The following is a 15,812-nucleotide window of genomic DNA, read 5'->3' on the forward strand; positions in this document are numbered from 1 at the left end:
ATGGTTTTATCATTTAATATATATATATATATATATATATATATATATATATAATACCGATTGATCCGGTTTATATATAGAATGTAAATTAATACTCTTGACATAACAAAAATTATAATTTTTATGGATCAAGTCAAATAGGAGAACACACTCAGAAAATTAGCTCAAGTGACCGTTTTACAAGTGTTTTTGTGTAATTTTAATCATCAAATTGTATTATTATTATTATTATTATTATTATTATTATTATTATTATGTGTGTGTGTGTTTTTAAAAATTTATATAACGTAGCATTTCCTTATTAAATTCATGCCTTGAATCAACCAAATCAATCAGCAGATGACATTTTGGATGATGCAAAATGCTGATTAATCCTGGAGACGTGTAATCCATTCAGGTGTCATCAGCCATCTCACAATACCCGTCTGATTATTAATTATCTTAATAAATTAATTATTACGTAAACAAAATTAAAAACTGTATTTTTAATTATTGGACGAGGTTGCAAACAAAAACATTCAAGTATTAAATAAATGGTTTGCGTTGATTGTCTTGCTTCTTTATGGTCAACTTTTCATTAAAACTTAAATCAGGTTTCTTATTAGTTAACACAAAATCAAGAAACCAAATTAAACTAGGCTTCACGAATCCCCTAAGTGACGTGGGAAAAATATTCTTGGATTAATTTTCAGCAAAACCCATTTGCAATAATTTGGTTTTACATGCCCCAAGAGGAGTGATGTCCTAATTGGTAGAGTAGGTGAACACTTGGACCTTGATTAGAAATCAAGAGTTTGATTTTTCCTACCAATACATTCTTGAACTAGTCTATCGTACATGATTTTTCTAGTGCAGTTTAATTTATCTGGCTAGCGTAAATTACAGACTATTGCGTTAGTCCGAAAACTCACATAGTGCACATCAAAAGATAGCGGTTGCGGGTCCCACGTCATTAAAAAAAATGCTATATGTACAAAGTGGATCCAAATTGGATTACAAAGTGAATTTTGAATTACAAAATTATCCACAAACTTTATTTGGAAAAAAATCTTTAAAAAGTGCATTTATGATAGTTTTGTAATTTCAAATACACTTTGTAATTCAATGGGTAAACCACATTATATATGTAGAATAATAATAAAAAAATGGTTTTACCCACATCTAATCCGATTTTGAATGATTGCTAATATATTGACATGTGACACGTAAGCAACATACAAACCGATTAGAAGAGAGTGTTTTGCTAAGCATATTAAGCTGTCATGTCTTATTTTACAAATAATAAGATGTTAAAGTATTTGAATGAACTTATTTTTAACAACTTAAATATGTTGATGTGTTGGTATTATAAGATCTTTTTATTGTCAAAATTACCAAAAATGGTATAATACTATGAAAATAATGTAAATAGTTATATATATAAATAGTTTTAGAATTTTATCATAAATTTTAAATATATATTAAAAAATAAAACTATTTTATATTTTAATTTTTTTTAAAAATTGATAAATTATGTAAAATGATGGGTAGGGGGCATGATGGATATTTAATAAAAATATATAAGGATAATATAGATGAAACGACCCTAACTCTATAATTAATAAATAAATATGCGAAATATTTTTTTTTATGCTTACTAAATATAACATGTACATACATGCCCATACATATATGCACAAAATAAAAAGATTTAAAATAAATAAATAACTTAAATAAAAATGCATTCTTTAATAAAATAAATATCTGAGTCAAATACGTAATTAAAATGCTGTCATAAGAAAATAATTAAAAACTGCATGCACTGAAAATATTTAAATAAATTATCCACAAACTCAACCACTGAAAATAATTAAAAATATTTAACGTGTTGGAATATTCAAACATGCATCATGACTCAGATATCTATCATGGTCACGGGGATCACTGCCAGTCTGCTCATACGTCCTCGCCTCCGGTGGGTACTACGTCCTCTACGTACTCACCTGCACCATACCAGTGTAGTGAGCCTAGAAGCCCAACATGCTAACATAACAAGGATTTAAAATAATTTAAATCACTTTAATACTAATACATAAACATTGTTGAGCAAATTATTTTCTAACATCGCATGGTTGTATCCATAGTGTAACCTTAAATCATACATCAAATACTGATCAGCGTGGAAACCAACGTACGTGGCGGTGACGAATCACCTCTTAAATTGGCAGTAAACTGCCCTTCAATAGTTCACATATGGGGACGAATCCCCTCAAATTGTCACATTACTTCAACTTCCAACATAAAATATTTTCTTTTGCTCAACCTTAAACATTAAATCATGCATAAAAATTATTTCATGAATGCATGTACTTAAATAAAATGTGTGTCCCTCATATATATTTAATTTAATTTCATACTAACATATAAATATTAAAAATAACTTCCATGCATAAAATAATTAAATATATATTCAGGACACATGCAAATTTCTCATGGATTGTACTGAACTGCTGGCCCTAACACTCAAGCCCATTTACTTAAATCTGACCCATTAATACTGAGACTGACCCATTAACATACTTAAGCCCATAATTAAACTTCTAAGCCCATTTAACTAATTAAAGCCCATTAAAACCTTCCTGGCCCAATAACAACCTATTTTGGCCCATTGGGCCCAAAAGCCCAAAGACTGGCCCAATAACTTCCATGGGCCCTAAAGCCCATCAAAATTAGTGGGCTCACTTAATTAAATTAATTAAGCCCAAATAATTAAATTTAACCCAAAGTAATTAAATGGAGCCCAAATAAATTTTGAGATTTAATTAGGCCCATTAAACACTTAATTAAACTTAAAACTTAAAAATAAAAATACCCGAGCCCAACTAACTTAACCCGGACTCGAACCCAACTAACATAACCCACGACATTCCTGACCCGACCCGGACCCAACAACCCGACCCGGATCATACCAAACCCTAAAACCCGAACCCTCATCTTCCCTGCAGCCCGCGGCCGTGAGCAGCAGCCCTTCTAGGGCTGCTGCCGCCCTGCTCCGGCCGCCCCTGGCCGGAGCCCCGCCGCCCAGACGTAGCCCACGTCTGGGCGGTCCAAGCCAGCCCATGGCCCCAGCCCCATGCATCCTAGACCTCATCACCGAGCCCCCCCTTCTCAAAACCCTAATCTGCGCCCCCCCTTGGCCGATCGCCTCTTAGCTCCAAGTCTGGGCTCGTTTGGCTCGAGCCACTCGAGCCATTCGAACCTAGACTCACCTTAGGCAACCTAGGGACCTTTACCAGCAGCCTAGACACAACCATGGCAAACCAAACTTGAACATGATCAATAAACACAAGAACAAATGCATAAAATCGAACCGATCCCGTTTTGTTTCTGAAAAATTCGAAGGAATTCTGATTCTCATGCACACACGCACATAATAACTGATATGGTACAAAAAAAAGAAAGAATCATGCCTTGCACAGTAGTTTGAAGAGAAAGGAGTGCGTAGAACGATTCCGGGACGACGGGGCGATGACAACCGACTTGGAAGCTTCAAAATCGAGCTATGGAGGCTGAAGAACTTGAAGAACACGATGGAGATGGGGGTGAGAAACTGATGGAGGCGGCTGAGTGAGAGTGATCGGGTGAGGGGTTTGGGTAGAATAGGTTTAGGTTTTTAATTTAATTAAAATAGGTTTTAGGATAATTGAAAATATTAAAAAGGATATTAAATATATAACTTAAAAACTCTAAATACGAAGTAAAATCTGATAACTAAATTAAAATCCCGAAATATTAAATTAAGGAAATTTTAAAAATACTAAAAGTCATTATTTTGGCTAAATTTGAATAAAAACGGACTCCTAAAATTATATAAAATTAAATACTAAATTTTTTTGAGGAAATAAACTCAAAATAATATTTTTGGGCTCTAAAAAGGCTCATGAAATAAATTGGATAGAAAGTTGTCATCTCGTCCGTCCACGGTCCCGTCAACGCGATAAAATAATTCAAATACTAATAATTCATGAAAATCACTAATTATGGGTTAAATACTTAAAATAACTTAAATCATGCACAAATAATTTCACATAATTATTTAACCCATAATCTAAAATTCTAAATAAATAAAATCCTTAATTATGCATGCGAATTTACGTATTAAAAGTACCGGGTGTAACAATTCTCCCCCCCTTAAATTGAATTTCTTCCTCGAAATTAAAGTACTTACCCGAACAACTCCGGGTAGCGAGTCCTCATGTCTGCCTCGGTCTCCCAAGTAGCTTCCTCCTCTGAGTGATTCAGCCACTGGACTCTGACCATCGGTATGACACGCGTCCTAAGCCTCCGCTCCTCCCTAGCCAAGATCCGTATAGGCCTCTCCTCAAATGCTAACTCCGGTTTCAACTGAAGAGGCTCAAAATCCAACACATGCGACGGGTTGGAGACATATCTCCGAAGCATGGATACATGAAAAACGTTGTGCACTGCCGCTAGCCCTGGTGGTAGAGCTAAACGGTAGGCCAACGTGCCCACTCTCTCCAAGATCTCGAATGGCCCTATATATCTCGGATTAAGCTTGCCTCTCCGGCCAAATCGCACTACACCCTTCATAGGTGACACCTTCAGGAATACGTGATCACCTACAGCGAACTCCAAATCTCGTCGTCGAGTATCTGCATAACACTTCTGACGACTCTGAGCAGTCCTCATGCGATTCCGAATCTGAGTCACAATGTCAGCTGTCTGCTGCACAATCTCAGGACCAAGTAAAATCCTCTCACCAACCTCATCCCAATGCACAGGAGATCTGCATCTCCTCCCATACAATGCTGCATAAGGAGCCATACCTATAGACGACTGAAAACTGTTGTTATAGGTAAACTCCACTAATGGCAGTCTAGTCTCCCACGAGCCTTGAAAATCGATGACACAAGCTCTCAAAAGATCCTCGAGAACCTGAATCACTCTCTCAGACTGACCATCTGTCTGGGGATGGAATGCTATGCTGAACAAAAGTCTAGTCCCCATAGCTGTGTGCAGACTCTTCCAAAACGCGGATGTGAATCTCGGATCTCTGTCTGACACAATTGACACTGGTATGCCATACAACCTAACAATCTCCTTGATGTAAAGCTCTGCGTACTGTGTCAATGAGTAAGTAGTCCTCACCAGCAAGAATGAGCTGACTTGGTGAGTCTATCCAGAATCACCCAAATCGCTGTGCAACCTCTGGCACTCCTCGGTAAGCCAACCACAAAGTCCATCGTAATATTCTCCCATTTCCATTCCGGAATAGGAAGAGGTCTAAGAAGTCCTGCTGGACGCTGATGCTCTGCCTTGACTTACTGACAAGTCAAGCACTCTGACACCACTCTCCCGATGTCTCTCTTCATCCCGGGCCACCAATACAATAGCTGCAAATCTCTGTACATCTTCGTACTTCCGGGGTGAATGGAGTACGGAGATGTGTGAGCCTCTGCTAAAATCTCAGCTCTCAACTGATCGACGTTCGGTACCCACATCCTACCATGGTACTGAACAATGCCATCCACCACTGTATACAAGAGGTTACCCCTAGCCTCATCTCTCTGTCTCCATCGCTGCAACTCCTCATCAGTAGACTGTCCATCCCTGATCCGATCTCGCAGAACTGGCTGCACCGTCAACACTGACAAGCTCGGTGCATGACCACTCGGATAACACTCCAAGTCAAATCTCTGAATCTCGCTCTGTAGTGGTAACTGTACGGTCAAACATGAGACCACTGACGACTTCCGACTCAAAGCATATGCTACTACATTAGCTTTACCCGGATGGTAGCTAATGTCGCAGTTATAATCCTTCACCAACTCCAACCATCTTCGTTGCCTCATGTTCAACTCCTTCTGGGTGAAAAAGTACTTGAGGCTCTTGTGATCAGTGAAAATCTTGCACTTCTCGCCATACAGATAGTGCCTCCAGATTTTCAAAGCGAAAACCACTGCTGCTAACTCCAAGTCATGCATCGGGTAATTCTGCTCATGAACCTTCAGCTGCCTCGAAACATACGCAATAACCTTGCCACACTGCATAAGTACTGCGCCTAAACCCAGCTTAGATGCGTCGGTGTACACCACTAACTCCTCGTGTGGTACTGTCACTGCTAACACCGGTGCAGTAGTGAGTGCTTCCTTCAACTGATCGAAGCTCCTCTGACAGTCTGAACTCCAGATGAACTTCGCGTTCTTCTTGGTTAAGGAAGTCAAGGGTACTGCAATAGAGGAAAAACCCTTGATGAACTTCCTATAATATCCTGCCAAACCCAAGAAACTGCGAATCTCCAAAGCATTCTTTGGAATACCCCAATTCTGCACTGCCTCAACTTTCGACTGATCAACTGCAATCCCATCTCTCGAAATAATGTGGCCAAGAAATGCCACCTGCTCGAGCCAAAACTCGCACTTGCTGAACTTGGCATACAACCGATGCTCCCTCAAGGTCTGCAAGGCTGTCTGTAGATGCTGTGCTCCTCAATGCTCCTAGAGTAGATCAAGATATCATCAATGAAGACTATGATGAACTGATCTAGATACGGCTGAAAAACTCGGTTCATGAGATCCATGAAAACCGCTGGAGCATTGGTCATCCCAAATGGCATCACTAGGAACTCGTAATGCCCATACCGTGTCCGGAAAGCAGTCTTGGACACATCTGCCTCTCTAACCCGCAGCTGATGATAACCAGATCGCAGGTCGATCTTGGAGAACACTGAAGCTCCCTGCAACTGATCAAATAAATCCTCTATCCTCGGCAGTGGATACTTATTCTTCACTGTGACCCTATTGAGCTCTCGATAATCGATGCACAGTCTCATACTGCCATCCTTCTTCTTCACAAATAACACTGGAGCCCCCCATGAAGAAAAGCTAGGACGAACAAAGCCTTTCTCTAATAACTCCTGAATTTGCTCCTTCAACTCTTTCATCTCGGTCGAAGCAAGTCTGTACGGTGCCTTAGAGATAGGCACGGTGTCTGGCACCAAGTCGATGCTGAACTCCACATCTCTCACTGGTGAAATTCCTGCAACATCCTCCGGAAAGACATCCGGAAAGTCACGAACCACCTCTATCTCTGATAATGATCTGCTAGATGGTTCTGAGGCCGTGACAATACTCGCTAGAAACCCCTGGCAACCCCGTCTCAACAACTTCCTCGCCTGAATAAGAGATATCACCTGAGGAAAATCACTGCTCTGAGATGCATGGAAAGTAAACGGGTCGCCTCCTGACGGTTTCACTGACACTGACCTCCGACAAAAATCAATCGAAGCTCCGTTGACTGTCAACTAGTTCATACCCAAAATCAAATCAAAACCACTCAATGGCAAAACCACCACATCTGCTCGAATGGAGTGTCCCTGAAGCTCCAACTCCAGTTCTCGAATAACCTTCGAGGTAGAAATAATCTGCCCTGATGGCATAGTAACATCATACCCACTGTCAATAATCTCAGGTGTGATGCCTATCCGCCTGATAAACTCCAGGGAGATAAACGAATGTGTAGCCCCTGAATCTAGCAACGCAAACGTGGAGTTGCCTCCAACTAGAATTCTCCCTGCACGCAAAAAATTCCCAACAATTTCATACCACTACTAAACTTTTCCCCAATAAGTCACTACTAACCCTTAATTCTAATCACAAGTAAAACATGCTTCTTATTCTAACATGCAGATAGATAACCCAAAGAACAACAATTCCATAAAGAAAACGAAATTCTTAACCAAAGGAAAAATTATAAAATACTAGGGATAAAATATACCGGTGATCAAGGAGGTGTCTGGGTCTACCTCCTCTGCCTGCATGACGAACACTCTACCAGCAGTATTCTTCTTCCTTGGGCAGTTAGCTATCTGATGCCCTGGCTCTCTGCAGTGGTAACAAACTCCTGCTCTCAACAGACAAGGTCCCGAATGCATCTTCTAACACTTCGGGCAAGTAGAAAAACCTATAGCATTAGGGGCCCCGCCCCTCTGCTACTGTGGCCTCTGCTGCTGCGGCCTCTGCTGCGGATTCGGGCCCTTAGCCGGCCCAGTAAACTGCTTCTTCGCAGGAGGCTGCGAAGATGGTCGCTGATACCCCGACTGAATCTGTCTCTTCCCCTGCTGCTCTCGCTGCATCTCTCTCCTACCCTCCTCTGACCTCAGTGCTCTACTAACTGCCGCCTCATATGTAGCGACGTCCATCATACGTACTTCGTGCTTAATATCCGCTCTCAGTCCCTCCACAAACTGTCTCATCTTCTTCGGTGGACTGTCTGCAATCAGAGGCACAAAATGACAGCCCCTCTCGAACTGGCTCACGTACTCCACCACTGACCTGTCCCCCTGCCGGAGACTCATAAACTCCCGGATCATGCAACTCCTCACATCCTCCGTGAAAAACTTGGCGTAGAAGACACGCCTGAACTCCGCCCAAGACAGTGTAGGGAGGTGTACTCCCCTGGCAGCACCCTCCCACCAAAGAGCTGCGTCTCCCCTCAACATATACGTCGCGCAGTTCACCCTGTCCGCATCTGTGATCCCCATATAAGCAAAGATGGACTCCAAAGAACGAATCCACCCCTCAGCCACCAATGGATCGGTGGTACCAAGGAACTCCTTCGGCCCCTTCTTCTGGAACCGCTCAGCTACGTCCTCCTCATGGGACATTCTGGGACGTGAAGCCTGCTGCTCTAACAGAGCAGTAACTCCTGCCATCAAGGTAGCATTGGCCTGCTCCAATGCTGCAAGTGGGTTTTGCGGAGGTGGAGGTGGAGGTGGAGGTGTAGGTGAAGATCCCCCACTTCTGTTCATCGGTCTGGGAGGCATTCTGCACCATCACATATTTCTTTACGTAAATCGCCATGCATAACTAAGTGGTTTAAAATTAATGCTAACTTAAATCCTAAAAAATAAATCATACTATAAACACTTAAAACTTACAGACCGGTAGCGTGGATTTCTGAGCTCGCATAGCAGTAATGACCCCTCCAAGGACCGTGCTTTGATACCAACTGAAACGACCCTAACTCTATAATTAATAAATAAATATGCGGAATTTTTTTTTTATGCTTACTAAATATAACATGTACATACATGCCCATACATATATGCACAAAATAAAAAGATTTAAAATAAATAAATAACTTAAATAAAAATGCATTCTTTAATAAAATAAATATCTGAGTCAAATACGTAATTAAAATGCTGTCATAAAAAATAATTAAAAACTGCATGCACTGAAAATATTTAAATAAATTATCCACAAACTCAACCACTGAAAATAATTAAAAATATTTAATGTGTTGGAATATTCAAACATGCATCATGACTCAGATATCTATCACGGTCACGGGGATCACTGCCAGTCTGCTCATACGTCCTCGCCTCCGGTGGGTACTACGTCCTCTACGTACTCACCTGCACCATACCAGTGTAGTGAGCCTAGAAGCCCAACATGCTAACATAACAAGGATTTAAAATAATTTAAATCACTTTAATACTAATACATAAACATTGTTGAGAAAATTATTTTCTAACATCGCATGGTTGTATCCATAGTGTAACCTTAAATCATACATCAAATACTGATCAGCGTGGAAACCAACGTACGTGGCGGTGACGAATCACCTCTTAAATTGGCAGTAAACTGCCCTTCAATAGTTCACATATGGGGACGAATCCCCCTCAAATTGTCACACTACTTCAACTTCCAACATAAAATATTTTCTTTTGCTCAACCTTAAACATTAAATCATGCATAAAAATTATTTCATGAATGCATGTACTTAAATAAAATGTGTGTCCCTCATATATTTAATTTAATTTCATACTAACATATAAATATTAAAAATAACTTCCATGCATAAAATAATTAAATATATATTCAGGACACATGCAAATTTCTCATGGATTGTACTGAACTGCTGGCCCTAACACTCAAGCCCATTTACTTAAATCTGACCCATTAATACTGAGACTGACCCATTAACATACTTAAGCCCATAATTAAACTTCTAAGCCCATTTAACTAATTAAAGCCCATTAAAACCTTCCTGGCCCAATAACAACCTATTTTGGCCCATTGGGCCCAAAAGCCCAAAGACTGGCCCAATAACTTCCATGGGCCCTAAAGCCCATCAAAATTAGTGGGCTCACTTAATTAAATTAATTAAGCCCAAATAATTAAATTTAACCCAAAGTAATTAAATGGAGCCCAAATAAATTTTGAGATTTAATTAGGCCCATTAAACACTTAATTAAACTTAAAACTTAAAAATAAAAATACCCGAGCCCAACTAACTTAACCCGGACTCGAACCCAACTAACATAACCCACGACATTCCTGACCCGACCCGGACCCAACAACCCGACCCGGATCATACCAAACCCTAAAACCCGAACCCTCATCTTCCCTGCAGCCCGCGGCCGTGAGCAGCAGCCCTTCTAGGGCTGCTGCCGCCCTGCTCCGGCCGCCCCTGGCCGGAGCCCCGCCGCCCAGACGTAGCCCACGTCTGGGCGGTCCAAGCCAGCCCATGGCCCCAGCCCCATGCATCCTAGACCTCATCACCGAGCCCCCCCTTCTCAAAACCCTAATCTGCGCCCCCCCTTGGCCGATCGCCTCTTAGCTCCAAGTTTGGGCTCGTTTGGCTCGAGCCACTCGAGCCATTCGAACCTAGACTCACCTTAGGCAACCTAGGGACCTTTACCAGCAGCCTAGACACAACCATGGCAAACCAAACGTGAACATGATCAATAAACACAAGAACAAATGCATAAAATCGAACCGATCCCGTTTTGTTTCTGAAAAATTCGAAGGAATTCTGATTCTCACGCACACACGCACATAATAACTGATATGGTACAAAAAAAAAAGAAAGAATCATTCCTTGCACCGTAGTTTGAAGAGAAAGGAGTGCGTAGAACGATTCCGGGACGACGAGGCGATGACAACCGACTTGGAAGCTTCAAAATCGAGCTATGGAGGCTGAAGAACTTGAAGAACATGATGGAGATGGGGGTGAGAAACTGATGGAGGCGGCTGAGTGAGAGTGATCGGGTGAGGGGTTTGGGTAGAATAGGTTTAGGTTTTTAATTTAATTAAAATAGGTTTTAGGATAATTAAAAATATTAAAAAAGATATTAAATATATAACTTAAAAACTCTAAATAAGAAGTAAAATCTGATAACTAAATTAAAATCCCGAAATATTAAATTAAGGAAATTTTAAAAATACTAAAAGTCATTATTTTGGCTAAATTTGAATAAAAACGGACTCCTAAAATTATATAAAATTAAATACTAAAATTTTTTGAGGAAATAAACTCAAAATAATATTTTTGGGCTCTAAAAAGGCTCATGAAATAAATTGGATAGAAAGTTGTCATCTCGTCCGTCCACGGTCCCGTCAACGCGATAAAATAATTCAAATACTAATAATTCATGAAAATCACTAATTATGGGTTAAATACTTAAAATAACTTAAATCATGCACAAATAATTTCACATAATTATTTAACCCATAATCTAAAATTCTAAATAAATAAAATCCTTAATTATGCATGCGAATTTACGTATTAAAAGTATCGGGTGTTACAATAGAAAAGTAAAATATAAAAAAAGATCTTTTCTAAACAATTAATGTGAAGTAGGGGTGATCTTACTTTTTTAAAAGCATCTTATAAGCTTTCAAACAACTTATTTTGACAGCTTATAAGCTGTTTAGAAATTTTTTTAACCAAACAAAATTTATGAGCTTATAAGTTCCAAAACAACTTAAATAAGCAGTTTTGGAGCTTATAAGCTCTTCAAATTTGTTTGGTAAAATATTTTCCAAAGAGCTTAAAAGTTGTTAATATAAACTGTTTGACAGATTATAAGCTGTTTTTAAAAAAGTAAGAGTGATCTTATTTTTTGAAAAAGATCTTATTTTAACATTCTTTCTCTCCAAAATATCCTTTAATATTTTTATAAATTTTCTTCATATCCTCCACCCCTTAAATATTAAATATTATTTTTAAAACATTTCCAAATAACATAAATTTTTCTAAATTAAAATATTAAAATAGTTTTATTTTTTTAATATAAGTTTATTCTAAAACTATTTCGTATATGTATAACTCGAAACATTATCTTCATAGCATTATACAATTTTGGTAATTTTTAAAATAAAAAAATCTTATAATACCAAACATATTAATATCTTTAAGTTGTTTAAAATAAGTTTACCCAGACACTTTAACAGCTTATTTTTAAAATACTTTCTAACAACTTATAAGATCATAAAATAAGCTTATAAGCTTTTTTTAATAAGCTTAGTCAAACACCTCTAAGGGTCAGTTTGGATAAAAAAAGTTATTGGCTTAAAAAAGCATTTAAATACGTTCAGCTTTTTAAAATGCTTATATTAAAATAAAAAAAAGCAGAAGCAGTTTTAGTGTTTGGATAAATGTTAAAAATGTGATTTTTTAAATAAAAACATAAGCAGAAACCAAAAAGCCAAAATTTTTGACTTTTAAAAAAGCACTTATTTGGGCTTAAATAAGTTGTTTTTTTTTAAAAAAAACAACTATTTTAATCAAACACGTAACTTCTTAAGAAAAACACTTTTTTTTAAAAAATAAGTGATTTTCCTAAATTATTTACTGTTCCCAAACGGGCTGTTAGTATAACTTATTTATTTTTTGATGCTATTTTTTGTTGCATAACAATAATATTATTTTGTGTTGGATCATTCACAGATTGGTTGGGATCAAGTTTCACATTAAGAAGGAAACAAAATACGACACAATAAATTGCTCATATTTTTCGCATATATATATATATATTGAAAATAACACATAACGTCATTCAAATGTCTTTCAGTAGCACATCTTGAAGCAAAAACAAAAAGCAAGAAAACGTCCACGTAAAAGGAAAGGACGCGTACAAAACAAAACACATTTATCAATCCTATGGGCTTCGGCAGCCCATTCATAATTTTCCTATTCAGAGTTCCATCACATTTATGTACGAATATTTTTTTTTATTTTTATATTTAATAATCCGTTTATTTCGACCACCGATCAAAGTAACGTACAAATGTTAATATGGTTAAATCATTCAGTTACCAATGAAAAATTGGGTCGATGCTGTTATAACCTTTAAACCGATCCAACTTCGCAAAAATAATCTCCTCCCCTTTATGTCTGTTGCACCAAGTATAAGGTCACTAGTTCTAGTAGATCACAGTCATCAAGAGCGTCCGAGAAATCTCTCATTTGAGAAAACAATCTCACCATGCCCTCGAATTTTTCCGACTCAAAAGTAATTTCTCCTCCCATAATCCATGGAAGATTTCTTACTTCTTGGATCCCTGCTAATCGCCGCATTGGACTCCATGAGAAATGGTGTAAAGATACCAGGTTCCCATAGAAACCCGTAAAGCACCAACGATTTGACCACAATTTCACAATACAATCAATATGCCCCTGCGATTACGTACATACCATTGGATATCAACCTCAAAAGGCTCCCTCCACAATAGCATTAGCCCACCACAAAGATTCTGGTAGTCTACAACAACTCCACTGAGCGGTAACAAATTTTGTTTCACAAAGAAAAACTAAATTTGGGTTTCTTGCATCAGTAAGACGCCGAAGATCGGGAAATGCACCTTGGTTCCCAAGCCCTCGTACATTCCACAGCCAATGCCGATAAAGTTGTATCCACGAATTGATAATCAGGTGAAATGCATAATTTTTTAGTTACGTTGCCCTGGCGTTTGCCTGTTGTTGGGGCAGACTCAATCACTTTATGTGCATTTCCACTCGCGTGTTCCCTTGCCATTCTTTTCCATTTTCTCTTGGCAGGTTTTCTTGTTTCTTTAGTCATTTCTTAATTCAGAGGTTTTTCATCCATCGGTATATTCTCTCTGGTTGCACCATCCTCATGATCCTCTTGTAATAGAGGAAAAATGATGGATTGTATCTTTTTCTTGGAGGTATGATAACTTGTCTCGCTTTTGTCCCTCGACGATTCCGTTTCATTTGGATTTGGTTGGTATGGTATCACCGTTGGACTAATTTTGATGTGAATTGAATTCATTAATTTTACATCATCTCTCGAAATTTTTTTGATTCTTCTTCTGTTTCGCTCCTGCTCTTCTATTTGAGCTTACGGTTTTTCTTCATCTGCTTGCAACTGAGCTACGTCCTCTCTCTGCTCAGCTTCGTGCGCTCCTGCTCCATTTCGGTTTTCGAGAACGTGACACCGTTCAGATACATCATCAGTTTGCCCGTGTAGCATCTTCATGCTCGGTGACTAAAAGGTTCTGCCATTGTATCTTGGAAAACAGTCGTCCATTGTCATCCTCGTAGCACACACCGGAGGAGACGAATCTGTTTTAAGGAAATTGTACCTAGTACAGGTCTCGGTTCTGTTATATGTTAACGATGTTATCTGGTTTGATGAAAAGTTCACGTGATTAGTTTTGACAACAAACTTAAAACTGATCTTCTTCGTCATTCGGTCACGTGAATCAAGTTCATAAATGGACGCCTATTCGACTCACTCGAATGTTCCAAAGGTAACTCTTTCTGGTGCCGTTGCTCCTGCTGCTACGATGACTCTAAGCCATGTTGACTAACCGAAGAAATTTAAAGGCTTGAATTTCAAAAGATGGCAACAAAAGATGCTGTTTTATCTTACCACCTTGAATCTAGCAAAATTTCTCTATGAGGATGCTCCCAAATTTGTCGAGGAAGATGCACAGACTACTAGTGCTATTGATGCATGACACCATTCAGATTTCTTGTGTAAAAATTATATAATGAATGATTTGGCTGATTCACTGTACAACGTGTATCGTGAGAAAAAGACGGCTCGGGAATTGTGGGAGTCGTTGGAACGGAAATACAAAACCAAAGATGCCGGGTCCAAGAAGTTCATTGTTGGTAGATTCTTGGACTACAAGATGATTTATTGACTATAAATCAGTTATCAGTAATGTTCAAGAACTCCAAGTGCTCTTGCATGATATACACGCGGATGACATGGTACTAAGTGAAACCTTTCAAGTGACAGCTATTATTGAGAAGTTGCCTCCGGCTTGGAATAATTTCAAGAATTATTTAAAACACAAACGAAAAGAGATGAATGTTGAAGAGCTTATTGTTCGACTTCGTATCGAGAAAGATAACAAGAATTCTGAAAGGTGATTGTATTCTCCCAGCGCTGCTAAAGCTAATATTGTTGAGCAAAAAAAAAGCTCAAAGACAAAAATATTTGCTGGTGGAGGCTCCAAGTTGGGCCCAAAGAAATATACTTTTAAAAAGAAGTTTCTTAAAAGGTGCTATAATTGTGGAGGTCCGGGTAACAAGTATACGGATTATAAAAAGCCTAAAAGAAACCGTTAAACAAATCTAATGGAGGACATATCTAAGGAGGTTTCAAACATGGACCTCTATGCTGTCATTTTTGAAGTGAATTTGGTTGGATCAAAAATCCAAAGGAGTTGTGGATTGACACTGGTGCCACTCGTCATATTTGTTATGACAAGGAAATATTTGCTACTCTTGATGAATCAGAGAATGGTGAAAAGTTATTCATAGGGAACTCTGCTACCTCAGATATCAAGGGACAAGGAAAAGTGATCTTGAAGATGACATTTGGGAAAGATCTGACTCTCAATAATGTGTTGTATGTGCAAGAGGTTCGAAAGAATATGGTGTTCGGTTTGCTTTTAAACAAGCATGATTTTCACATTGTTTTCGAGTCAGACAAGGTTGTTTTGTCTAAAAATGGAATGTTTGCTGGCAAAGGATATGTAAGCAATGGT

The sequence above is a fragment of the Henckelia pumila genome, chromosome 2, assembly GCF_033568475.1.
Source record: "Henckelia pumila isolate YLH828 chromosome 2, ASM3356847v2, whole genome shotgun sequence".
NCBI classification, from domain to species: Eukaryota; Viridiplantae; Streptophyta; class Magnoliopsida; order Lamiales; family Gesneriaceae; genus Henckelia; species Henckelia pumila.